At 43.3% G+C, this 25,614-nt stretch overlaps 1 long non-coding RNA gene across 2 annotated transcripts in view; it reads left to right on the forward strand.

Moving 5' to 3' along the window:
- Positions 1-417: 417 nt before the first annotated feature.
- Positions 418-25,614, forward strand: part of LOC116573490 — a 32,065-nt gene continuing 6,868 nt past the window's right edge. The window contains exons 1-3 of one of the 2 annotated variants that reach the window (XR_004278833.1): positions 418-730; positions 820-916; positions 15,780-18,805. This is a non-coding gene — a long non-coding RNA (uncharacterized LOC116573490). Of the gene's footprint in view, positions 917-15,779; positions 18,806-25,614 lie in introns of those variants that run through there. The other variant, XR_004278834.1, reaches the window with a different exon arrangement.

Consider the following 25,614-nt stretch of genomic DNA (forward strand, 5'->3'; position numbering starts at 1 on the left):
ATCTTTTTGGCTGTATGGACCATATGGTCTCTGTTGCAACTACTCAACTCTGTGGTTGTCATGCAAAAGCTGCCATCGACAACATGTAAACAAATGGGCAGGATTTTATTCCAATAAAACTTTACTTCTGGAAACAGATGGCAGGGGGGCTGCAGCGTGCAGATCCTACCTCTAAAGGGCGTTGGGACAGTTAGTAAAATTTCAATATGAATAGAGGATCAGATAATATTTTTATTTTGTTTTGTCAGTGCTAACCTTCCTAAAATTGATAACTATGTGATGGTTATGTAGGAGAGCGAGAAGGAGACACACACACACGTAAACGAGATACGGAGAGAATGTTATGTATGGAGAAGTAGACAGATAGATAGATAGATCTTTATCTGATCTGTATCACTTTCTTTTTCTGATCCAGACTCTGACCCAAGGTCATGTTCTCATTCCATCTTGTTTAACAGAGAATGGCTTCTCTTCTTTTCTCTCCCTTTCATGATTTTACTATTTTCGAAGAATCAAGGTAGGCTTTTTCAGTAACCTGTCCCTCAATCTGTATTTGTTTTGGGCTTAGATTCACGCTGTGATTTTTGGTAGAACTACTATCAAAGCGATATTTTGTCTCACTCAGCACATCCCATCAGGAGGCACATGATGCCAATTTATTCCATGATTGGTGACGTTAGCATTGATTGCTTGGTAACTGTGGGGTTTTCTAGATTTATCCGCTCTAAAGGTAACTTGCTTCAGCATTCTTCATTTATTATTTTCTAATTTACTGGAAGAGCCTTTGTCTTGAAATCTGACATCTTCCTCCGTTCATAGGAGCCACCATTACCTGCATTTTATACAAGTACAAAAAAGGAACCAGCTGCATTGTATTGGTGACCGTGAACTAAAGAGATGCTTGTGGAATTTTCCTGTAAGAGTCAACATTTGTTTCTGTCACATGAAAAACTTTCCATTACATTTGCACATACAGTGTGATACAAAGCCTGGGCCTTTTAATCGTGGGGGGAGTGGGGCTTGCAGAGACCCAGTATGTTTAAGAACACACTCTTCTATTTAAAGGTTATTGTGTGAATACCAAATAGCTACCACCGCTGGGTGTGAGGTGGCTTTGATTCATAGACCTTTCAGGGCTGCTATGATTTGCATTACTATAGTAAGGATGGTTTTATTAAAACTTATACATTATAATAACCTAGATTTAAAAAAAAAAACCATGAATATGGATCTTAGCATATTGATGTGCCAGCTACGTGCCTAATTGATAGCTTGGAAAATTAAAAAAAAAATACCAAAATTAAGACGTTGAATGTTTTGAATGATTTTTAGAACTGAAAAGGTACAGGTTTGGTTAAGAATGTGGCCCACCAAAATGATTTTCTTTGCTTTAGTTGCACACCTTGGGGAGTACTAACAAGGAAGCCAAGACCCCAGGGACATTTCTTTGCCTAGACATCATGCACATTCTCATCTGTGACCAGGTCCACTTTAGCAACTGGGTATCCTGGCACAGTGCTGGGCATGGGATGCATTACATGTGAAATGAGTACAGGAGTAAGTGAATTCAAAGAAGAGAAGGAGTGGAAATTCTGAATCCAAACAGAGAAATGGGGTTAGTGGTGCGGATACCTCCTTCACAAGGGATGAGGCAACATGACGTGCTTACCTGTAATAGAAAATGCCAGGCATCTCACAAAGCCAGTGGATTAAGAGAATTTTCAAGCTTGACACACTGGAGCTGAAACAGGAAATCATTTGGGGTTCCTCCGCCTTGATGGATGGGGCCGTGTAGTACATTTTGGCTTTGAAAACAAATATACCCGGAAGAGTGAAAGGGAGGCAATTGCCGAGAGTAAACTCAAAAGCCACCGTCCTCCCAATTATCTTCGGAAGAGGTAAAGATTTATTGAAGGATGTTTGTTCAGGATGATCAATGGTTTCCTGTCCGGCTCTAGGTACTCGGCAGAAAATTTTCATTTTCTATGGTGAGTGGAGGACACCAATTTATCTTTCTTTCAGAGGTTACGCATGACAAGAGGTGCAGAGAGTGAGCACACCTAACTTAGGCTCTGCCATCACTATCTTCATAGAAAGGGATTCGATAAATCCACTTTAGGAAAATATCCAGCAGTGCATTAGCTTCACACGGGAGGTCGTGATGGTATTCCCCTCTGACGTGGGCCCCAGATCCCTTGGGCAGAAATGAGTGTGGTAGGAATAGGAAAGGATGCGAAGATAAAGCCAGAGCACACAGTCGCCTGTCATGCTCTGAGATCTGTGGGACAGAATCAGAGCTGTGAAAAATTTCACCTGAGAACTTCAGAGCCACCCAGCAAGAGCCAGGGAACCAGAACTTCATACTGAAGCTAATTTGTGAGACGGGGGAGGGAGAAGTAAATCTGTTCCTTTTGCTTTCCTTGGCCAGACATATATCGAGTACCTTTCCTCCCAAGAGCACTGCTCCTTCCCCAGATGTCCTCCCTTTCCTGCAGCCCACAGGAGCTCAACCCAAGTCTGGGCAGTAGGTCTAAGAAGAGGCAGAGACTCTGGGTCTAAGAAGAGGCAGAGACTCTGGGCAACAACTCACAGTGGGAAACGTAAAAGATTTTCCAGCATGATGCTCCTGGTGGTAATGGAGATTCGTGCTCCCTAGAGAGGTTGCACCATTTTCTCATTCCTGTCTATCCGTCCACCTAAACTATCCTTCCTTCCTCAGAGACCACGCTACCCTATGAAAGCTGCCCTGGGTAGTTGCCACTGTCCTCTATGTGTGTGATCTGCTTCTAACCCAATTTTCCATTTGAGTTAACAAGATCAAGTGAGGTGAAGCAATTTGACCTTGATCCCCAGTGAGCCTGTGACTGAGTCTGCATTTAGAAGAGAACTCACCCCTCTCCAACCAGAGTTCCTCACAACAGCCACTATGTCCCTGAGCCTTCCAGCTGCTCTTAGATATGGTCTAGATTAATACCCACTTAAGCACCAGATGGATGTTCACCAACCCAGATCCGCTGGAAGACCACTCTGAAAACTTCTTCACTCTTCCTAAATACTGTCCACCCTTCCATCAATCAATTAAGCAACTTTGTCAATTAGTAAGACAAAATTTTCTGAAGGACATCCTTGTCTTCCAGTCATTTCTTTTAGCACCTCCATGCCTGCAGAACATTTGTGCCTGTTTTTTAAAGAGAAGCATGAAGAGGCAGGCATGAGAAACTTCAGTGGAACTTTCTAACTCATTGCCTGGATATGTTATTTTCTAGCTTCTTATTCTATTCTTTCTTTTAAAAATTAATTTCTTTTTAAAGAGCAGCAAAACTATCTATAATCTGATGAATTAAAATAGTTTTCCCCTTACCAATGAAACCAATTTTTAGAACTAGTGTTCAATTTGGCAGTTTTAATTAGGGACATATTTCCAAATTTGATTAGCGTATCCAACATATATTCAACTGTGGCTTTATGTTTTACTCCAGGAGGGAAAATGTCACTTTCCATTTGCCCAGAGTGCTTATTTAGCATAATGACCATCAAGGGCATTGAACTGGTGAAGGACATGGGTAATTCAGACAGATGGGGACCCTGCCTAGAAGGGCCCTACAGGTGCAAAGAGACATAGGCATGGCTTCAGACAAGCAGGACCAGAGGACAGCCCAGTATAGTTCAGGGAGCAATCTTTCAGGAAGAAAGAGTAGAAATGGGTCAGAAATTCATGGATGCTAGAAACCAAAGGGGAAGGGAGCTCTGGAAAGGATTTGGTTTAAATGTCCCTTCCACTCCAACTCTGGATGTGGAGACATCAGGAAGGATGGAGAGCACGTGGCACGTATGGAGCATTTCAGCTCCCTCAGCCTGGACAGACCCCACTATCTGACAGGGCATTCATTGGGTCACAAATCAGATCTTATTAGGAAAGGATATGTGAATTCAATTTTCCACATACAGGGATTCCAGTTCCTGGGAAATGCCTAACCCAAGGAGATGAGACATGCGAACCAGTGAGCCCAATGCCTTGAATAGAGCAGAGGCTTAGTATATATTTCTTGGATGATTTAAAGAATGAGTGGATGGATAGATGCAAATTTATTCCTTTTACTCATTCTGATTCCTGTAGGTTCTATGCATTTGAGACCAAGCAAGGATTCTAAGGGATCCTGCTAAGATGGCCAACCACCCCAGAGCTGACAGTAGGTCTACAGTATATCAACCTACCCTAGCCAGGTTCCCATGCCCAGAAATACTAGTGTGGAAAGACAGGAAGCAGGGATAATAACCAAGACTGGTCCAGAGCACACTGTCTCCCAGGCCGTCTTTCAAATGTACCTCATGCTTAACCTTTTAGTCCTCACGGCACCTCTGTGTTATAGACACAATTACTAACCCCATGAAGAGATGAGAAAACTGAAGCTCAGAAAAATTAAGTAAGTTGCTCAAAGACCCTGTGCTAGGACTGACACTGATAGCAGTAACCACAGTCTGAATACCATAACCAGATGGAGGCTGTCCTTGAGGAAGAATGTGGACACTGGAATTCCCAGGAAATGAATGACTTTCAGTCAGGTGGGATGTGGTTTGTGGCTCAAGGCAATCCATTCAGTTTGGTAGAAGACCCTTGCTAGAGATTGGATTTCAGGGAACAAAGACCTTCCCCTGTAAGAGACAGGTGTTAGAGAACTAGGATATTTTAGAAAAAAGTTAGGATGCTAGAAAAGTGTGGAAAGCCATAAAGCAAAACAAGAAATGAAAGACAGATTGCCTTGGGAACATGTGGTGGGGCTTAATGAAAGCCTACAATCTACCACAAATAAGTTATGATCCAAGGTTAGGGTAGCAAGACAAATTCAGTCACTGTCTGCCAATGGCCTGGCCTGCTGACATTCAGCCAGTTTTGCTCAGGGTCTGGATGGCCTCCATGTGAAGGTTCCTGGTCTCAAGGACACAGAAAGAGCATGACTGCTGAGGGCAGAACCCAACGCAAGTATGCATGGGAAAGCAAGAAGGTAAGCTGTCTGTCCAAGGGAAGGGAAAATAGTTGTCAGGCAAATGGTTCTGGCAAACGGCTGAGATGGAATCCAGTATCCAGAGTGGCATTCAAGCAGAGGATGAACAGACAATTGGCAGATGGGTGACATCAGGTATTCAGAAAACCTACAGGTGGGCAGCCAGATGGTACCTGTTGATTACCAAAGGTACAGGTAAAAAGACAGTTGGCAACAAGTGACTATGGTCTACAAGGGGCCCAGGAAACTCACTGATGAGGTCAGAGATCAGCAGAGGCACCAGTGAATAGAGACATGGCACCACGAATGGCCATGCATTCAGATAGCACTGTGGGAGCCTATCAATCAGTATATGTATGTCTCATTATCCAAATTCTCTGTTATCCAAACCCTAGTCTGGAATAGAGTGGGATGGGTAGGATTTCTGGTATCAGGGGCCCAGTCTTAAGGAGATTGGGTTTTGTGGAGTAGATTATCCTGAAACGGGAAGGATGGAGAAGGACCAGATGGCAGGTTAGTGAACAAAGGATTCCCAAATAAGTGCTACATAGACTTGACTGTGAAGTCTCAACCCTGTGGGCAGGTCAGACAGGCTACAGCGTTGAATCCGATGGATAATATGATTATTTAAAGTTCTAATTCCCTGTGCCCCTGTTCTCCACACTGCCCAAGGCCCTGCCTGCACAGAGAGGCATGGACCCAAACCAATGGAAGGCTACTACACACCTTCACACACCTTACACACCAAGAGGCTTTCATAGAGACCCCCGCCCAGTTTTTCAAAGTCATGTGGCACTCCACCCAGCACAGCACAGAGTTCTAGACAACGCCGATGTGAGGGTGGTTGATCCAAGCCTCAGTCCTAAGGGATTCTCTGATTTTTTTTTTATTTTTCCAATGTTGCCATATTTGATAATGAAGGACATCAAAGCAGGAATCTTCCTCACCATGCTCTTCTATCCACACACACTTTCTGCACCTTTGGGAAAGTGCTCTCTGTCGCACAGCTGGCACTGTTCTCCCTTACAGGAACTCTACTTCTTTTGTTCTTCTTAGCCACAGCCCACCTTTCCTGCCAGGCATGTTTCAGTCTCCCCTCTCCCCCTCCTCCACTAAGCTGGCCTCTGTCTACACTGTGCTTGCTCCTTAACCTCCTTGTGACCTCTGGAGTAGACTGTAGACCGTTCTGCAAAGCCTGAAGCCCCATGGAAAATGACTGAGTAAACAACAAGGGCTAGGTGTGGTAGTCTGGTTTTACTTGGCTCAGCCAAGCCTTGTACCTCTCGGGCCCCTCTTGGTTGCATGGCTCCCGAACAGTTCCTCACCCTCGAACTCCCTTTCAGCTCTTCACATGGGTCACACTCCCTCCTCCCACAGGGTCTTAGTCTTGCTCTTCTGTCTGCCTGATAGGATCCTCCCTCTCCTCCCCACATGCCTAGGCATCCTTCAGATTGCAGTTCATTCATTACTTCCTTGGCGATGTCTCTTCTATGGACTGATGATGTTCTCACTCTGAGATGCTCTCACTCTGGCCCGTACCTGTGACCGTTGTAATCATATACTCCTTTGTGTGACTACTCGTTTAGGGTCCAGCTCCTTCTCTGAGCTATAACTTCGCTTATTCCATTCACTCTAGCATCTAGCACAGGGCTTGCTACCTCGCAGAATTCCTGCAAATAGCTATTGGGTCAGTTAACACCCTTGGGGACCACACTAACAGCACAGAGCCTATATATTTCAATATATGCAGTACAGAAAGAAGATAATGAAAGTAGCCTGCCAGAGGGATGGGGTAACAAGTAAATCATACATCACTTATAAATTTTCTCCCATGGTACCTGGCCCATGGTGGCGCCCCATACTTTCCTCCCACTGCATGGGGCTCTAATCTGGAGTGAACCTTAACAGAGACACAGGGCACCAGCAACGTTGACTTTAATGTCAGATTGACCTGTGGTGTGGCCATGATAACACTTTTTCTCACTTAAGCCTCACTTTCTCACCTGTTAAGTGAGGATATTAATAATACTTATCTCACAGAGTTGTCATTTATCACACGTGGAACAGTGCTTAGAACAATCCCCTGACATGTGGTGGTTTGGAATTAGTGTTTGCTGTTATTATATTTATCTCTATCGCTGGGACCTAATTAGAAACTCATGGGAGAGGAATTATGAAAACTGGTCCAGAGTTTGTCGTGAACCAGACATTGTGTTAGAACTCCATATAGTTCAGTCAACTAGATGGCTCTCTCTCTGGCCAGACAAGAGGTCCTTCAAAGCCAGGGGACCATCACCATGCTGTTTTGGTTAGAGGACTGCCTTTTGTAAGTTGGCTTCTCAGCCTTGTCTATTCAGCAAAATGCATTTTACTGAGACTTGAAAATGCTTGCTTGATCATATTCCCACTTATTCTTTCTGAATACAGCTCTTTGAACCCTGCTAAGATTGGCAATTGCATTTCTCAATTCTCAAAGGACACCAGAGGATAAAGGAAAATTCTATCCACTGTAGTTGGCTCTGTATTACTCAAAAAAGAGTTCATAGGAGACCAGCTTGAGTTCTAGGTGGACAAGGAAAAAATTGCAAAGGATGAGCCAAACAGATGAACAAAGAAAGTAGAAAAAAGAAAGAAAAAAAGAAATGGAAAGAAAGAAAGAAAGAGAGAAAGGAAGGAAGGAAGGAAGGAAGGAAGGAAGAAAGGAAAAAAGAAAGAAAGAAAGAGAAAGAAAAAAGAATTAAAGGGAAACATATACTTTTCGCCATCAGGGAGAGACTGTATCTGAGTTCCCGAATAGAGGCAGGACCACCTTAATGGCTAGAATTAGGGAGGATTCTGTGCTAAAGTCAAGATTCTCTCAACACCTTTCTCCAAATAGGACATTACAAAGAAAGGGCTGGGAGCCCGCCAGCATTCCCTTATTCTCAGACAGAGAGCCTGCACCATCAACCTGCCAGGAAGACTCATGCCTCTCTATCTGCTGGAATGAGGGGGAATTGCTTAAAGAAATTCTGACAAAAATTATAAGGTAGAACAGACAGAAGCCAAGTAGATTCCTGGAAATTCTTTGGAAAGTTAGAGATCCATGAACACCTCTGCATGTGAATTTAACTCCAGGTAATCGATCACTCAGGTCTGGAATTTGACCTGGGACAATTAATGACTTCCTTTGAGTAGTACAGGATTAAGCTCTGCCTTACTCCAGGGGACATGGAATTGTTTAGGCCCTGTCTTTCTTATTTATTTATTTATTTATTTATTTATTTATTTATTTATGAGAGCAACAGAGAGAAAGAGAGAAGTAGCAGGGACAAACAGTGGAGGATAGGCTGAGGGAGAGGTAGAAGCAGACTCCCCACTGAGCAGGGAGCCTGATGGAGGGCTCGATCCCAGGATCCAGGGATCATGACTTAAGCTGTAGGCAGATGCTTGACAGACTGAGCCATCCAGGCGCCCCTGTTTAGGCCCCGTTTTGTGTTGGGAGGTGATAATTTACTCTGTAAGCTGCATGGAACATGGATTACAAAGACTTGGATGGTTTTTCTGTATTAATAAAGTCAAAGAGGAATATTTGAGAGGAACTAAACCATACACTGTGAAATGAATGATAGGCAATTATTTACAGTTATTTCTGTGGTGTGTTTACTGGAACACACACACATGCACACATACACACACACACACTCTCTCTCTCTCTCTCTCTCTCTCTGTCATCAGGCTGTATTATTGCGACTATGTATTTGTCCTAACCATTCTCTAAACATCAAATTAAAAAGCTGCTTGACCCTGTTGGTCAGATATCTCCAAAGACAACCTCTCTTCCCTAGTCATGTTTTCTTCCTCTTCTGGACTTCTCGCTTGCCGGAATACTTTTCCATTTTCACCATTGCAGATTGGAAAGTTATGGTAGCCTTTGAAACAACAGAAGTTACTAAGTGAATAACCTTTGGCAAAACCTGTGAAACTCTGAGTCCATTTCCTCCACTAGAAAACCAGAATGATAGTCCCCACCCCACCCCACCCCCAGAGGATTGCTGTAGGGATTACATGTCTTCATAGAGGTCAATCACCTGAAAACATGGCTGGCAAAAGGAAACCTAGGTTTTCATTTTTACTCCTTCCATATTCTAGGGCACATTGGACTTATCTTCTATGTACTTCAAAGTTACATACTAGCTACAGAGAACTTTTCAACCTGCCCTTTCTGAAAGTTTGGGTATCGATCTGGAATCTTCAACAACCAGGCAAAAAGCTCTAACTATTGCTTTTCATCAGACCTGTGCCTTCCTTAAACTTTGGGAGATCTCCTCTGTCCTAATTCTAAAACGATTCCCGGAAACAGCTTCGGCTTCCCTTTTTCTATCTGCATCATGTTGGGAGGAGGAGTTTAGGGATTGTCATGGCTTTTCATGGCAAGAGAACCACTTTCAAATTAAATACCCATTAAACATTTCCCTCTAGTTGACAAAGTCATGATAAATGCAAACCTGGCCCTAGGTAATTTAACCACCTCTTACATTGCCCCACTGATCCAGACAAAACAAGAAGTAGCTTCTATTCACACTGTTTTTGGACCTGAACCCTCTTGTGCTTGGAGCTGAGAAAAGGATGCATATGTTTGGGCTGGATGTCAGGGGCTTTGGAAATCAACCATTGTAGTTGGCAGGGGAGTGGATCCCTGGGCTGGTCAGGGCAGAGTGTTCATGTAATTGAGAGTAATTATGTTGACAAAGAGGGGAAGTGTAAGGGCACCTCATAATTATAAACAGATGTGTTTGAATAATAGCAACCGGCCTTTCAGGGGGCCCGACACACTGATGCTTCAGCAAGGACTTCTCTCCCCTGTTGCACGGAGATGCTCCAACACCTCTGATAACCCAAACATGGCAAGCCAAAGAGACTGAGCTATTTTCAGAGAGAATGATACAAACGGAAATCAGATGAGGAGGACAGTACAGTAAGAAAAAACATGGGTTTTGGAACCAAATAGACTGGTTTTGACTACTTAACTGCTGGGTGATTTCACATTAGATCTTTAAGCCATCTGTTTCCTTATCTCTAAAATGGCTAGAATAAGACCTCATGGAGTTGTTAGTACAATTTAGAAAGTGTAAGTCAATTGTCTAGCATGTAACTGGTCCACAATTAGTTTCTAGTTCAAACCAAGTTCAGAGTTTGCAGTATCCCACCTGGTCTCCCTGCTTCCATTCTGATCCCAGGATTATCTGTTCTCCAGAGGGAATTTTTAAAAACATAATTCAGAACAGAGAACTGCTCAAAACTTTCAAATAGCTTCACATTACACCTGGATTAAAGTCCAGGATTCTTATCCTGTAAGATCTAGGCTCAGCTCTTAGGACTCTCTAACCTCCTCTTCTCCATTTCCCTCTTTCTAGTGCCCTCCACCCAAGATTCTCTTTTGGTTCTTTAAGCGTGTCCAGGAAGGCAAACACTAAGTGTTTTCTCATTACTCATTTCCCAATTTGAATATAGTAACTCAAAAGAGACCTTCCTTGCCCACCGTCTAAGTTGAGTTTCCTAGAAAAGAGCTTAAGAGAGAGATTTGGGAACCCATGGTTTATTTAAAGGTGTGCTCAGGATAAGCCTGCGATGGAGTGAGGGAAGCAGAGAGGGGAAGAGAAAAAGAGAACAAGGATAGAATCTCAGATGTTGTCTTGGGTAATGTCTAGGCTTGGGCTGATATATGGGTTGTATCGGGGTAAAGACCTGGTGCATAAATCATTGCTCATAAGTGTCCTGCCTTGAAGTAAAGAGCCAAGCTTTTGTACCATAGAATCAGTCAGTCATTGGCTGCCTCACAGGCATCTCCTACCAGCCAAGAACAATTCTCAGGAAGAGGTTGCAGGTTTAAGCCACTGGCCACAGAATTACCCTCCTGCAGCTGGAAGATGTGTGTACAGGCTTGTAAATAGGCTCTAGCAGTGCATCAGCTCACCTGCTACAACCACCTGGTCCAGCACTGCCACATACACGCTCCATCACCTACACCTGGTTCAACTCTGTGGCTTACGTTTATTCTCCAGTATTTTTCTTGCTTCATTATTTGTTGATTTTCTGTCTCCCTGACTAGAATATTGGATTTTGAGAGCAACAACCTTGTCAGTTTTGGATTTATCTCCTGACTCTAGAACAAATCCTGGTTCAACGAGTGAATATTAATTGCCATGCACTTGCCTTCTTCTGACATGGGAAAATGTTTACATTCAGACAAAGAACGTGTCAAAAACAAAAGGAGAAGACTGAATCCTCTGTGTCATGGTCACCTGCTCCCTGGAGTTCCTTTGTTTTCTGTGCAATTTTCATGTTCCATCAGTAGAAAGTTGGCTGACTTTTTTTTTTTTTAAACATTCCAAAGAGCATTGCTTATAAACTGTTTTCTAAAACAATGCTATCCCCCACCAGGGAGGCAGCTTTCAGCAATTTTCCTGAAATATTTACAGAACGGATTTGAAGAAAGAGAAAGAAGAAGCTGTCCCCAGAAGCTTATCTCCATAGCTAATTTAACATGACTTCCCCCAAAAGATAGTCCTCGACCAGATAATTGCTACCGGGGCCACATTTTATGGAGTATTTTCTACCGAAGATGCTCTTCCCCACCCCAGATCTTTCATGTATATCAAAGCACAATCTGTTATGTATGTTACTGTTGTCTCCCTCTTCCTCCTTGTCTTTGGGGAAAGGAGATTATGGAGAAATAGCAACATGTGAGAGGATTAACAGGATAATGAGCTGTGTACCTCTGCCTCACACTGGGTCCACACAAATCATACACAGGCAGCCCTCCCTGAAAAACGATACTGCCAACAGCTTTTGTAACAGCCTTTCTGAAAGTTCCAGCTTCCTATGGACATGTAGCCATCAAAAAATCATCAAAATTGTCTGCGAAATTCTAGGCCATTCAAATAAGGAGCCAGCGGCATAAGGAAAATAAGGCAATCAAGTTGCCTATAGGAAGGTGTAAGAAGACTCATGAGGCCTGGGGCATTATAATGCAAAATAATAAAAGGCTATTTGGAGGATTTACAAAGCATCAGTAATTGTGAAATTAACCAATTTCAAATTTGGTGTCATTGGATCCTTAACTAATGCTGTGATAGATACACTATACGTTTGCTTTATAGAAGAGCAAACTGATGGACAAAGCGTATGCAAGCTACCCTATATCACACAGTAGGTTTGGCAGCTATTTGTCATTTTGACTGGATGTTTTGTACTGTTTTGCATTACTTTCTTTGGATGTCCAGTATCTACTTGCCACTATTGAAGACATAACACTCTGAGTTGCCTTTGAAAATGCCTTTTCCCAACTTTTCATCCATGTTGACTGAGGGGGGCTGACCCCATTCTGTTCTATGTCTAGTTAACCAAATTGTTCCATTATCCTGGGCATTTTATGAGTTCAGGATGGCCACATGACCCTAGCCAGACCAGTAAGACCCAGTTCCCGAGTTTTCCTGGAAATGATAAAAAAGAAAATGCCTCTTTCTTCTGGCATTGCTCAGGTGAGATACGTGTAGCTAATTGTAACCAAGTTGCTACCTGATGGGGAGAGTTCAATGACAAAATGCTGACATGAAAGAAAATGGAAACATGATAAAAGAGAGACATATTCCTGGGGCCATCATCTAAGCATCTGTATTCCCCCATTGCTGAAATTGGTGCTACCCGTGGGACTTTTTAGGAGGTCAATATAATACATTTGCTTTATTCCTTAAGACATTTAATGTGGATTTCTCTTTCTAGCAACTGGCTAAATCTTAATATAGAATTAAGTAAGTAATGCTGACCTTGGATGTTAAGCGAAGAATGGCTGATCCCTCAATGCTCGTGTACGTAGCTGGAAAGCAGATACATCCCAAAAATCATGCAAGGAGAATGCATTGGGTATTCAATCTACTCTTCCTTCTGAATTCTTTGGCTACTTCAGGGAGTTCCAATTGATGACACAGTATGTCAGAAAAGGAATATATCCAAGAGACGACTCTTACCCAACAGGCCACAGAACTAGCCTACAAGAGAAAGAATGAGAATAGGGATTGAAACACTAAAGGAACTGGGCTTAGAATCAGATAGTGCTAGATATGAATCTCAGCTCTGATGCCACATACCAAATAACTGGAAAATTACCGAACCTCTCTGCACCTCAGTTTTCTCATCAGCAAAATGGGATGATAGAGCATATTTTAGAGGGCTATTCTGAGAAATAAGTAACAGTATGCATGCAGAATGCTCAACCAGTATGGCCACTCCATGAATACTATTAGCTCCCTACCCTGTCTCAGATGCAGCTGATCTGGCTATTGAAACTCACAAATACTATTATAGGACAGTGGCGAGGAATTCCCCTCCATGTCCACTCAGAAATAGAGGTTCTTGATTTTAGGACAAGTAAACAAGACAAGCTTGGGCTTATTGTCTAAGGATTTGAATAACTGGGTATATATGTAGACTTTGTAGAGTCTTAGAAGGAAGCCATGTTTCTAAACAAAACCAACTCACCTGATAGGCTATTTTATTTCAGCCAAATAACCGATTGTGCCTTTGACATCTTGTTAAATAATAGTATGACTGATTTGTCTCTTCCCTCTGAGTGAAGGTTGTCTGGATTGATCAAACCAATGAGGTTTCTTGACAAGTTGTAATAATAACAGGGCCATCCTTCATCTCCATCCTGGCCCTTAAATGGGGAACAGGTGTGTCCAAGGTTGTCAGCACTCGAAAAAGTTGCTTAAAGTCAGTGACACATGGTAATGAAAAATCTAGTTTGAGTTAGGATATAAATAATGACCTGAAAAAAGTTAGAATAGATTTCTTTCCTGAAAGAAGGGACTATGACTTTATCGTTGTCCTGCAAAGGGCAACTTAGGGGGCCGGTCAAGGGCTATGTGCGTTGTTGGGAGGAATCAAACCGTAAGGGGATGGATGGAGAGAGGCCCAGGTCCTGGTCTTGGCTGGACTGCATTTATTCCATACACATTTACTGAGGACTCACTCTGCACCAGAAAGGGGTCTAGGTGCTGGGGTTCAGAAAACACTTGCATCCTCATAGAGTGTAAAATAGATTGGGAGGAGACAGACAAAACATAAGTAAAATATATCTTGTGTTAGAAGATGATAAGCTCTGCGAAGAAAACAATAAAGCCAGGAAGAGGAGTAAGAATGATAGATACCAGTGTCCAGGAAGTAAAGGTTGCAATTTAAAAGAGTGTTTACTGAAGACCTCAATGAATTTTTTTTTTTTTTTTTTTTTTTGGTGGGGAAACAAATAAAGGGAGTGAACAAAAAGGAAAAAAACAAATAAACAAACAAACAAAAACCAAAAAAAAAAAAAAAACCAACCTGTGTGGATTTCTGGGAGAAGAGCATTTCTCTGAAGTAAAGGTCTACCTCAAATGCTGGAAACAGCCAGAAGGAATCAAGAGGTGGAGTAGGAGGGTAGGAGGCCAGGTCAGAGGACAGGCAGCGTGGGGTGAAGTGGGATGGGGTTGAAAGCCAAAAGCTTTCTGCTCCCGAGGGGAGGGAGCCATCAGTGGGCTTTGAGCAGTTCTCACAGAGGCTTAATGAGCCCTCTGTTGCTGCTGCTCTGAGAACAGACTGTGGAGGTGCATGTGGAGGATAAGCAAGACATGAGCAGACAGACTGGGCAAGTAGTTATTACAACAATGCAGATGACCCATGAAATCGGCTTACACCGACTGGAATGGCAGCTGTGGAGAGGGTGAGGGATGGTTCATCCTTACAGAATGTTTTAGATTGTACTCAGGCTTCACCTATGGACTAGGGTAAAACATGTGTTCATCCCACTAGAAAAGCTCTGGAAGAGAAGTTCTAATGACTTGAATAAAATTGGCAGGATCTCAGGTCGAGCACCTCAAGGCAGTTTAGCAAAGCTCCATGTTGGAACCATAGCCTAAAGGACAAATGTGTAATTTCTCAAACTTTAAAAATGAGGCAAATTTGCGATGACGTGGATGGAACTGGAGGGTATTATGCTTAGCAAAATAAGTCAATCAGAGAAAGACAATTATCATACGATCTCTCTGATATGAGGAATTTGAGAGGCAAAGTGGGGCGTTTGGAGGGTAGGAAAGGAAATAATGAAACAAGATGGGATTGGGAGGGAAACCAGCCATAAGAGACTCTTAATCTCACAAAACAAACTGAGGGTTGCCTGGGGGAGGGTTATGGAGAGGGTGGTTGGGTTATGGACATTGCAGAAGGTATGTGCTGTGGTGAGAGCTGTGAAGTGTGTAAGCCTGACAATTCACAGACCTGTACCCCTCGGGCTAATAAATTATATGTTAATAAAAAAAAAAAAAAAATTTAAATGAGGCAAAAAGGAAATAAAGGATATGAGAGGCATCATGGCTCAGGAACGAGGCCAACCGTGATGACCCATGTGTGGAGGAGTGTTACGGGAGCCCCTTAGAGGCATATGTGTAGGAGGAAAGAAAAACAAGAAACCTCAGGGAGCTGCACCCGCTGACAGAGGGTATCAGGAAAGGAGCACCCCCAGGAATCAAGGTGGAGATGAGGTTGACAGAGAGTGACAGCCCAGTGGATGAGCTGCTCTTCATGTATGGCGGGGAGGAGGGGACTCAGGTGGGGCAGGTATGAAGGGCCGATGGCAGATGCCGAAGGATGGCCTCATCAAGGTTTTCTTTTTGTGGGAAATCAGAGTTAACATATAAAGTGGCTCCTTCCCTTCCCGGCAATGACACTGATTGAAGATGATCCTCCCAAATTTCATTGTAGAAAATGAAGAACGGCTCCTGGTGATTGTGATTTTCTGCCTCCCTGACCCAGCGCTGAGGAGGGAGACGGCTCATCCTTCATGCCCCTTCTTCTGAGGCTCTCACCTCAGGGCGGTGGCCATCCTTCCTCTGGACAGAGTCCCAGGATCCGAAGACGGTCAGAGCTCGCTTTGTTCATCTTCCCAATCCTTCAGGCCAGAGCGCAATTCCTTGTAGAGGCCTGAAATCTGAACATGGAAGGAAATAAAAGGGAGAGAAGAACCCACGTGCATTAACCATTTCCTCTCCGTCAGGCATCATACCAAATACTTCCCATGTCAGAGGCCAGGGCTAGAAGGTGACTAGGTGCACGAACTGAAAAAGGTCCTGTCCAGGTCCCTGTACTCTAAGGTCACCCCTCAACAATGATCACCCAGTTCACCTCGCTGCCTGCAGTATGGGCTCTCAGCAAGGGAGAGTCAGCCTGTGCCTCTCTCTGGTGGTGCCACCGGGAACATTACACACTAATCAGTGGTACTAGGCTGCTGCCATTCCCAGCAGCGCCTGGCACAAGCCTGGGATTACCGAGGAGGTGAGAGAGTAAGGGCAGTGACTTGTATTTTCCTGGCACATTTTTATGACAGGTTTTGTCTTCGGTCTTTTATGTACAAGATTTCATTTAGCCCTCATCAGAGCTCCACGAGAAAGACGTTATTTCCATGAGGAAACTGAAGCGCGGAGTGTTTATCTAGAACCTGTCAATGGCTTCTGGGAGAGGTAGGCACAGTCCCGAAGAAGCCTGTTTCCAAATTCCATGTTCACTGTTGCTTGAGCCCTGGAGAGTTCTGTTGGTTTGGGCAAGGTCAGAAAGGCAACTCTTTGATCCTTTTCATCAAGAGTCGCAGAAATTAAATTCAGAAAATCAGACTTGTCAGAATTGCTGAGGTCAGAAAATACCAAAGAGGCATCCTGGGTTTCATGCTCACACAGGTAAGTGAACAATGAGGAGGATGGATGGTCAGCCCCTTACTCTTCAGTGTTCTAGAGAGTGACCACGTGCAGGGGGCCCCAACACCTGGCTCTGCCAGTCACTAGCTGTGTGACCACATGTATGGTCTTTGTGTTTCTCAGCCTCGAACTGTCTTGGGTATAAAGAACTTGCCCCTCACAGGTTTTGTATGAGGATAACAGGAGACACTGCCTTATCACATTGAGTCCTGTACGTGTGGTGTGCTGGGAGGTCCTGGCAGTAGTGCTGCTTGTTGACTAACTAGTACTTTTAACCATAGTCATTTCACTTGGGAGCACTTTGCTTTGCAGAGTCATCATATTTATTTGGAATTATTTAGCATTGGAGATGAGAAGGAAAGAAAAGGGACAGGAGACTAAGGACAGGGAAGCCGGTGGGTGATGCTTGAGAAAGTGAGTGGGACCCCATTACCATGTGTGGGACCACCTTAGTCCAGGGGGCTGCTGGCAGCCAAGATTGCTCTTCCAGGAGACAGTAGGATCCCAGGAGTGATGTGGTGAGCATCCAGACCACCTGGGACAGAAGCAATGGGTAAAGGACCTTATCTGCAAGGTCGTTTTCTCAGGAAAAGTGTTGGAAGCCCACCTCTTGGCAGGGTTTAGGCCTGGCTGGGGGTGACCTGACTGAGGGACTCATCTTCCCTTCTGCTTTATCAAGATTCTAAACCACCTCCTTTCAGGCCAGCCAGCCCTCAACTCCAGCCTTTGTATAAGGACAAGCTTCCTGGTTGTGTTTGTTTATCATGCAAATGGTTGCAAATTTTCTGCTTGGCATCCCTCCTCCTCCTCCCTCTCTTTCATTCCCCTCTCCCATCTCTTTTTGCTCTGATGGTTTTAAGAATCATTATTTCTCCTGTGCTTTCTCCTGGGGAAAAAAAAAAAGAGAGAGAGAGAGAGAGAAGTCTAATCCTCGACTCAGGCAATGGCGTCTAATTATCTTATTAAAACTATCTGGAGTCCTTCAGCCTTTTATGCCCATGGCCCTAAGACAATCCTCCTACTTTCTGATGTCAATTTTCGGTGACTTTTAATACCTGCTGTTGCGTATGAGGTGAAGGGAACTTCACTTTAAAACATATATTTATCAAAATACGATTCTCCAAGCAAACAATCTCAATTTAAGAAGCTGACAAGGAGAAGGAGCAATTTGGAGTGTTTACTCTTACAACAGAGGCCCACCTGAAATGTCATCAGTCTAGAAAACAGGAACACTGGAAGAAGCCAAGCTTATTTTTAAATATAAAATGATAATTTTTTAAAAACCGCCTTTGTTGTTTAGTCTGAAGGCAGCTCACCTGATCATTTGTCAAAGCCATGATTTTTACTGCCAACAAAATGAGAGAAACAGGCAGAAAAGAGAGGAGAGAAAACATTTATTTTGAAGGGGAAAATAAAGATCTCTTTCTAACATGATAACCAATGTCCTATCTCTCTGATGGCAGACAACACACCAAAAATCTGAGTTGTTGTAAGCCAGTACCTTTGTATATGGATTATCTAAGTAGATGTGTGTTAAAGATGGGAAACTCACATCATTAGAAGGCTTTATGGCCCACAGAATAGGCCACCCTGAGAAGAAGCCCAGTTGGCTATAGGATGTCACTAGCCCCTTAGTCTGCCCCAGAAGACCATCATCATGACCCTTTATGTATTTGTACAGCTTTGTCTTTTGTCACTTCAACCCTCCCTCTCAAACCTTGTGTTCCCCTCATGTCAAATCATGTCTTTAGCTTCCCCAAGCCTTCTTGTTTCTATACTTTCAGGTTGGGTGTAACTGTCTTCTCCTGTCTCACCTCCTACCTCACCCCTCTACCCCTCTCCCTGCTAGCAAATTCAGCACAAATACCATCTCCCCTGGGAATCTTATCTGATCCCACAGGAGCTGCGTCCTTCCTCCCTGCCATTTCTGCCCCACTCTGTTGAGCCTCACTCATCGTCAATCAATCATTGTCATGTCAGTCATGCCACAAGAGGCATATCTTTGTGTATCTTCAATTAGTCACCATTTAGGCTATGGACTCCCAGGAATTTCTTTTGTACATATGGAGAAACTGAGGCAGAGTGCTATTTTTTTAATCTCAAGAAGTCCTGTACTGGAGGGAATACAAGTTAAGATTTTAGTATGCTGGGTGATCCCTACTTATGGATCAACAAAACGGAGTGGGCCTAGAAAGAATTGTGCAAGAACTTGCCGTGGTGGATGCCAATCAACACCTGAGCAGTAAATCATTCAATTACATTCAATGTGCTTGCCTGTCCCCCACTAGGAGCCAGGTATGTTAGTGGTTTGGAGATGCACCAAATGCTCCAACATGGGGACTGTTCGTTGAGGAGCTATACACTGAACGAGCAAGTAGAAGAAACAGCAGTATATTCCATGTGGGGTAAATGCCAAGAGTTGGCATATTTTTTTTCTTCTGACAGTAAGACCAGCTGAGTTTCTGAGTTTCTCCTCCCACTATCCCTAGTTCTGCATCCTGGTGGGATACACAAACCATCCAGAAGTCTCTATAATACAATAGTGTGACTTTGTGGGCTTTTGTTGTTGTTGTTGTTGTTTTTATAAGTACTCTTGGGCTACTTTTCACCTTTTGTCTCAGCCATCACTTTTTTTTATTTTTAATGAAACACCTGTCTTTCATTTGTTTCTATTACAAAAGAATGGCTTCCCCATACCAACCACTCTTTCCTATACTCCCCAGGTCTGTCAGTGTTACTCTTCAGAGCATGCTGGCCAGCTCCAGATCCCTAGTCCTGCTGTCCTCTGAACTATGGTGTCTCTACTTTCACCAGAACCTTCCTCTGTGTGGGCAGCTGCTTCCCTAATCCATCTCCTGACGGCATGGGCCATTTTTTCCAGAAAGCTTTGGACCATGGCCCAGCATATTGGATACTTGCATATTAGAACACTTTCCTATTCTGGTCATGCAGAAACTTGATAGGAATATCATCATTGCCTTTATAAGTCCATAATAAACATTTGAACAGGATAAAAACTATGTGCAGCCTTTGTCTCAAAGCAATGATTTCTATCCAGAGAATCATGGACTAGGGAGGGATGTGGGATATTAACATAAGGTTGTCAATATTTTATTTCGCCAAACAAAGGCATTATTTATTTAAAAAAAAAAAAAAGGAAAGGAAAGAATATACTGCCACCTACCATCACCATTATTTCATGGGGGAAAGGACAGGCACACACTCCCACCCCCACCTTTAATGTACTACCTATCATGATGCTACAGCATATGCTTAACCAATATTTGTGAATGAATGGATGTATAAATAAACATGATTTATAGGAAATAGGCTCCACTGAGTTAAAAATTATCTCCAACAATTCTTTAGTTCAGTGACTATTGATCTGGTAGCAAGAAAAGGTTCATTTGTCAGAGTGGACATGGCCAAAAGAACAGTTTACTGGCCTTGTGTGACCAAGTGAATTTGTCTTGTGTGATACCATCTCTTGAGTCCTGCATACACCCTGTCTTCCAGCAGGCCTTACATCCCAGCATCCTCAACCCACCAGCTTGAGACCTGTCGCCACCAACAGGACGGTACGACCTTTTCTCAGTACCTCCCACTCCCTCAACTGTGAGACCTTAGAGTTACTGGCAATCAGCCCAAGAGTATGCACACCACAGGGACTCCAGCTCCAGCACTCATATGACTCAATGACAGCTCCCCTCCCTCAGCCCCTAGCTGATAAGCCTAACTCACTGTCTCCAGCTCTGAATCCTTCCATGGCATAGCACTTCCCTAAAATCCAGCTCTTACCATAGGCGTCTGCATCTCAAAAATCTTTAATGACTTCCCATTAGGCACAGAAACAGGTCCAAATCCTTAGACAAGCATTAAAGGACTCCCATAATCTAACTTTAATGTATCCTTTCAACCTTAATGCCTTCCAGCACTTTGTCCTCAACTCCCCTGTGGTCTTTGCAATATCTGCTGTGCCTCTTTGCAAGTGTCTGTGTCTCCTGTCCGCTGCTAGAGAAGGAGAGGGGTGCCTCTCTCACCCCCACACAAAGTCCCACAAACACTATCTCAAATTACAACGGTTGGGTGAATAAATAAGGCAAGCAGCCACAGATACATGAAGCTGCATCTTCACTCAGTCCCCCCGGTGTGATCTGCCCCAGCACCCAGCCCAGCATTAGGTGCATCGCAGGTCCTGAGTGCATGAGCCCAGCATAAAGAAAGCACAGAAAGCCAGAAGAAAGGGAAGGAGGAAATGGAGGAATGAGCTGCAGGGTGTCCTCTATTATAGTCTGTCAATTGCCTGTTCTGTCTTGGACCATAGGGTGAAGGGGTGGGCTAGATAATGCTGAGACAGGGAGAGTAACTCAGGCACTACAAACCAACTCTGTCCACAAAGACTCTGAGAAGGAGAAACATTCTTCTGTTACAGGTGCAGGAGGGCCTGTCCTCTGGAAAGGAGAACAAAATTGAATGTCTGGAGTAAAGACAAGTATGCCAAAGACTAGATGGAGGTCAAACACAGATGGCTTCCAACTGATCCTAGGTCTCATCTGCTCTGTGTCCTTATCTTCTGGATCCTGGCTCTGAGAGTTAACAGTTGTCCCAGTGGTCCCATCAGACACTGCTCTATGGTCCCTCAAAGGCAGCAGCCACATAAAAGTGATAGCTTTCCTTGGAAGTCTCCCCCATATCCTCTCCACAGTCCACTTTGGTAAAGTTTTTCAGCAACTTCATCTTGTCCACTTGCTTCATATGTCCAGGAGACTCAGTCTGTGCCTTTCCTCTGTTCATCCAACTTTCCCTGTTAGATCTTCACTGACACAATTCCTCCACAACTGTGGAGGTTAGTTACTATAATAAATCCCACATTCTACAGTACTTGCCATAGATCTCCTTCATGATCAAATGCTGACTAACACGTAATGAGAACACCTCTATAACCCAGTCTTTTTTAGATAGCAAAGAGCCTGAGAAAGCTATTCCACTGTAAACATGGATCATTTTTTTAGGTGAAAGGAGATGTAATAAAATGTACCCAGCATTTTATTTTAAATTAAGTATGGTAAGATAGCAGACATGGAAATAACTGCCATGAAGGGCATAGCTTATATTCACAGATCCCTAAAGCAAAAAGCAAGAGGAGGCATGCCAAACCATGCGGGACCATGGAGATAGACCCGAGATGGTCAGGAAGCAGAGAAGGGCTAGAAGGGAAAGAATGATCCAGAGAGACTTTATGAGGATTTTTGGAGGAAGGAATGGGTGAGGTAGGGTAGATAAGCTGAGTAAGCCCAGGATTAGGTAGTTTATATAATTTCAGGTGGACTCTGGTGTATTCAAGTAGTCCCTAGTTGGCCCTGGTGTGATTTCGGGCAAAAGTGGTATGGGTGTGTAAGAGTTCGGAAAAATACATGGTTGCGTGTATCGGCTCTAAATTGGTTGATGTCAGAGGTATAGTAGAAGAGGAGGGAGTTTCCTATCTCTAAGAGTTAGCTAGCCCCAGAAGGGGCAATCTCTCCAGTCTAAAGGCTCCAATTGCCAGGGCATCGAGAATACAGAAAATAAGAAAATACAGTCAATACAGAAGAGATGACTCAGGGTGAAACCAATGGCCCAGACAACAAAGCTAAGATCTTAGGAGAAACAGATCTAACACAACTAAGATCTGAGGGGGCAAACCCAGGTCCTGATCAGTATACCTCCCTTACCCCCAGAGCAGGGGGAGTTGTGACATTTGCCAAGTCAGAATTCAGAATTGCTCTGAAATGATGATATTTATATGCCTGGCATTTCCTCCCCCTGTGAACGTTGAGTTTCTATAGTTGTTGTTCTATGTCTATTACCACTGCATGCTGGGCTCTCTTTAATTCATAGGCCATCCAATCAAGAAGAACCACACAAAAGACCTACCCTTAAAGAATGGCATATCCATCAGGGTGTTTTTCATACACTTTTGGACATGATTAAATGATAAGATCCTGGTCTTCAAGCCCAAGTCTGATGCTATAATTAAATAAGATTTTTATGGTCACTGGGTTGTGGAGAAGTGTATTTTGCATGTGAGAGGAATGTAAATAATTTGTGTCCACAGGATGAACTCTGAATAATTAAAGATGGTGGTGAATTATTATTATTATTATTATTATTTTGCCACTCTCTGCATCTAGAGGTGAAGACAAATCCCCTTCCCTTGAACATGGGCTGGCCTTTGGATCTGCTTTGACCGTTAGAATGTGGTGGAAGTGACCCTGCATAACTTGCAAATCTAGACCTGAAGAGATATACAGCTTGTGTGCCCTAGGAACACAGTTGCTGCACTGCGAGTAGATCAGGCAGTGTGAAGAGGCTGGGTAGAGGATCAGGCTGCTCTCCCGCTGACCACCCCACTGAGTTCCCAGCCAACAGTGCTCCCAAACGTTAATCATTTCAGTGAGTCCAGCCTAGTCAAGCCTGCAAATAATTGTAATCCTCGCCAACTGAATGAGGAGCAAAGGCACCCCAGCTAACCCCAGGTGGGCTCTACAATTTTGAGAGATAATAAACAGTGGTTATTGTTTTTAAACAAAAGGAAGGGAGAGTTGTTACATAGCAAGAGATAGATGGAATACCAAAAAAACAGCAAACACGGAAATGGCTCAAAAATATCAATCTAAAGGCAAGATTATAGGATTTACCCTCTGAGCTCAGATTTTCCTACTGCACATACTTCTAAGAGTCTACCTGTCTCTACTCTCCAAAGAACCACTTTCCCCTACGGAGGGGCAACCACAAATCCAGCATCTGGATAGCCACGCTGCACCTTCTCTCTGCTAGACAAATCTTCTTTGTCCTTCTCCAACTTCTTGTGTTAGCACAGACAAAGAAACTCTCTTAAAACAAAATAAAATATTGAAATCTCCTTTGGAGACTGATGCTCCTGGATAGAGAAGTAAAAAACATTCTGTGGGTTCCAGCCACTCTGTTTTCATTTTGCTTGTCTATTGCTACTGGCAAATCTACATATTCTAAGAGTGTATCACCATACTCCTATGACAAAAATTTTAAATTCCCTTTATAGATTGATGGCACTGAATGAAGAGGTAACGTGTTTATCTGGTTCTGGCTGCTCTGTTTTCATTTTGCTATTGTATTGCTTTTGGCAAATCTACATATCATAAGAAGATATTTGTTTCTACTTGCCTGAAGCTTGTTAATACCTTTCTGCAGTTGCCTAAAACATGAGTAAGATTATGCAGGACAGTCACCATGGCTCAGGATCCAAATTAAAGCTACCTAATTTAAATGATGCTCTAGAGCTCTTGCACTCATCAGGCAGGTAGGGCAGCTCAGAGCAGTGAAATGCATGCACAAGGAGGTTGCCAGAATTAGGAAGGAAAAATACAAGACATCCAGCTAAATTTGAAGTTTGAATAAACAATAGATTTTTTTTTTTTTTTTTTTTTTTTTTTAGTGCAAATATATTCCTCTGCACTGTTTGGGCATATTCAAACTAAAAACCTGGTTAACTGGCTGTTTACCTGGAAACCCTATCTGACATCTCAGTAAGATCTCCAAAGTCACGTATGTTTCCTCTGGTTATACATCCTTTTTAAAAACGTGTCCCTTTTTCTACTTTTGTGGGATCCACTGTGATGTGGTTATACTTTAACACATGGCACGGAAAGGTGACAGAGATTTCCAGGAACCCGGAGCAGTAGGGAGGAGCCCTCACATTTATCGGGCACGTAAAATCCAGTATTTCACATATGTCATTTCATATGATCCTCTCAAGAACCCCAACAGATATGAGTGTCACCAGTTTGCTCTGAGGAAACAGACACTCAGAGAAAGCCTTGCCCAGGGTCACCCAGGTAGCATGAAGCTCAGCTCTCTGACCAGGATTACCTGGTTCCCAAGTCCTTGTGTCCATAACTACACAACATGCTGATCTATAGGGATGTCTATCCGGAGATTGGGGGTAGGAGGACAGGTAATATTCTTGTTATTTTTCTGTCACCCTTGGGTCTCCAATGTGTTCCCTGGTTGTATGACATTTGAGAGTCCTGTTGATAACTATATACTTTATGGAGGACAAATGAAGGTAAGAGAGAAACAGGGAAGATGGGAAAAAGACATAAAATATGCCTCTATTTTAATCTCTAAAGGAGAAATAAATCCTTACCAGTGACTCAAACAGTCCCCTAGCCACTTGTTCTTGTCACATACAGATGGTAGCAGATTTCTCTTCCACAGAAAGAGAGCTTGGTGGTGGGGGTGGGGAGGAAGTTGCTCTGCAGTAAACCTGGGGTTAAGTGATCCTCCTCAGTCCCCCGTAGTCCCAGTGGGACAGAGTCTTTTCTTACATTGAAGAGCCCCTTGGGACAGAGTAGAAATAGTAGGACTCCTCCTCTGAAGCTTTGAATGGGTCTCTCCATCCTGAAATATTGTAGGAGGGAATAAAGGGAGAAGAAAATGAGGACACAGGGCAATGTCAAGTTATGGGTCTCGCTGCTGCGTAGTTCTGACCTATTCTGCTTCATAAGGAAGAGGAATCTTAGCAAGCAAAATTTAGGAATTCAATTATAAAAAGGTAGTGAAATATTATATCACCCCCATGTGGAGGTTTCCTTTCCCAAAAGGAACAAGCCAATATTAGAGCCAAGATGTTTACAGATTGGTGTTTGTTTGTTTGTTTGTTTGTTTTTCCCATGGAAAACTGACATCTCTTAGGTTAAGTAACTCCAATCTTGGTTTCTATTTTCCATCACTGCTTTTCTTATACTTGAAAGCTTGGAATAAACCAGTCAGCATTTATCCTTGAGTTTGACCTAAATCATTTTCTGGGAGGACGCTGACATGAAGAGAAA

This window comes from Mustela erminea, chromosome 14 (assembly GCF_009829155.1).
Source record: "Mustela erminea isolate mMusErm1 chromosome 14, mMusErm1.Pri, whole genome shotgun sequence".
Classification (NCBI taxonomy): Eukaryota; Metazoa; Chordata; class Mammalia; order Carnivora; family Mustelidae; genus Mustela; species Mustela erminea.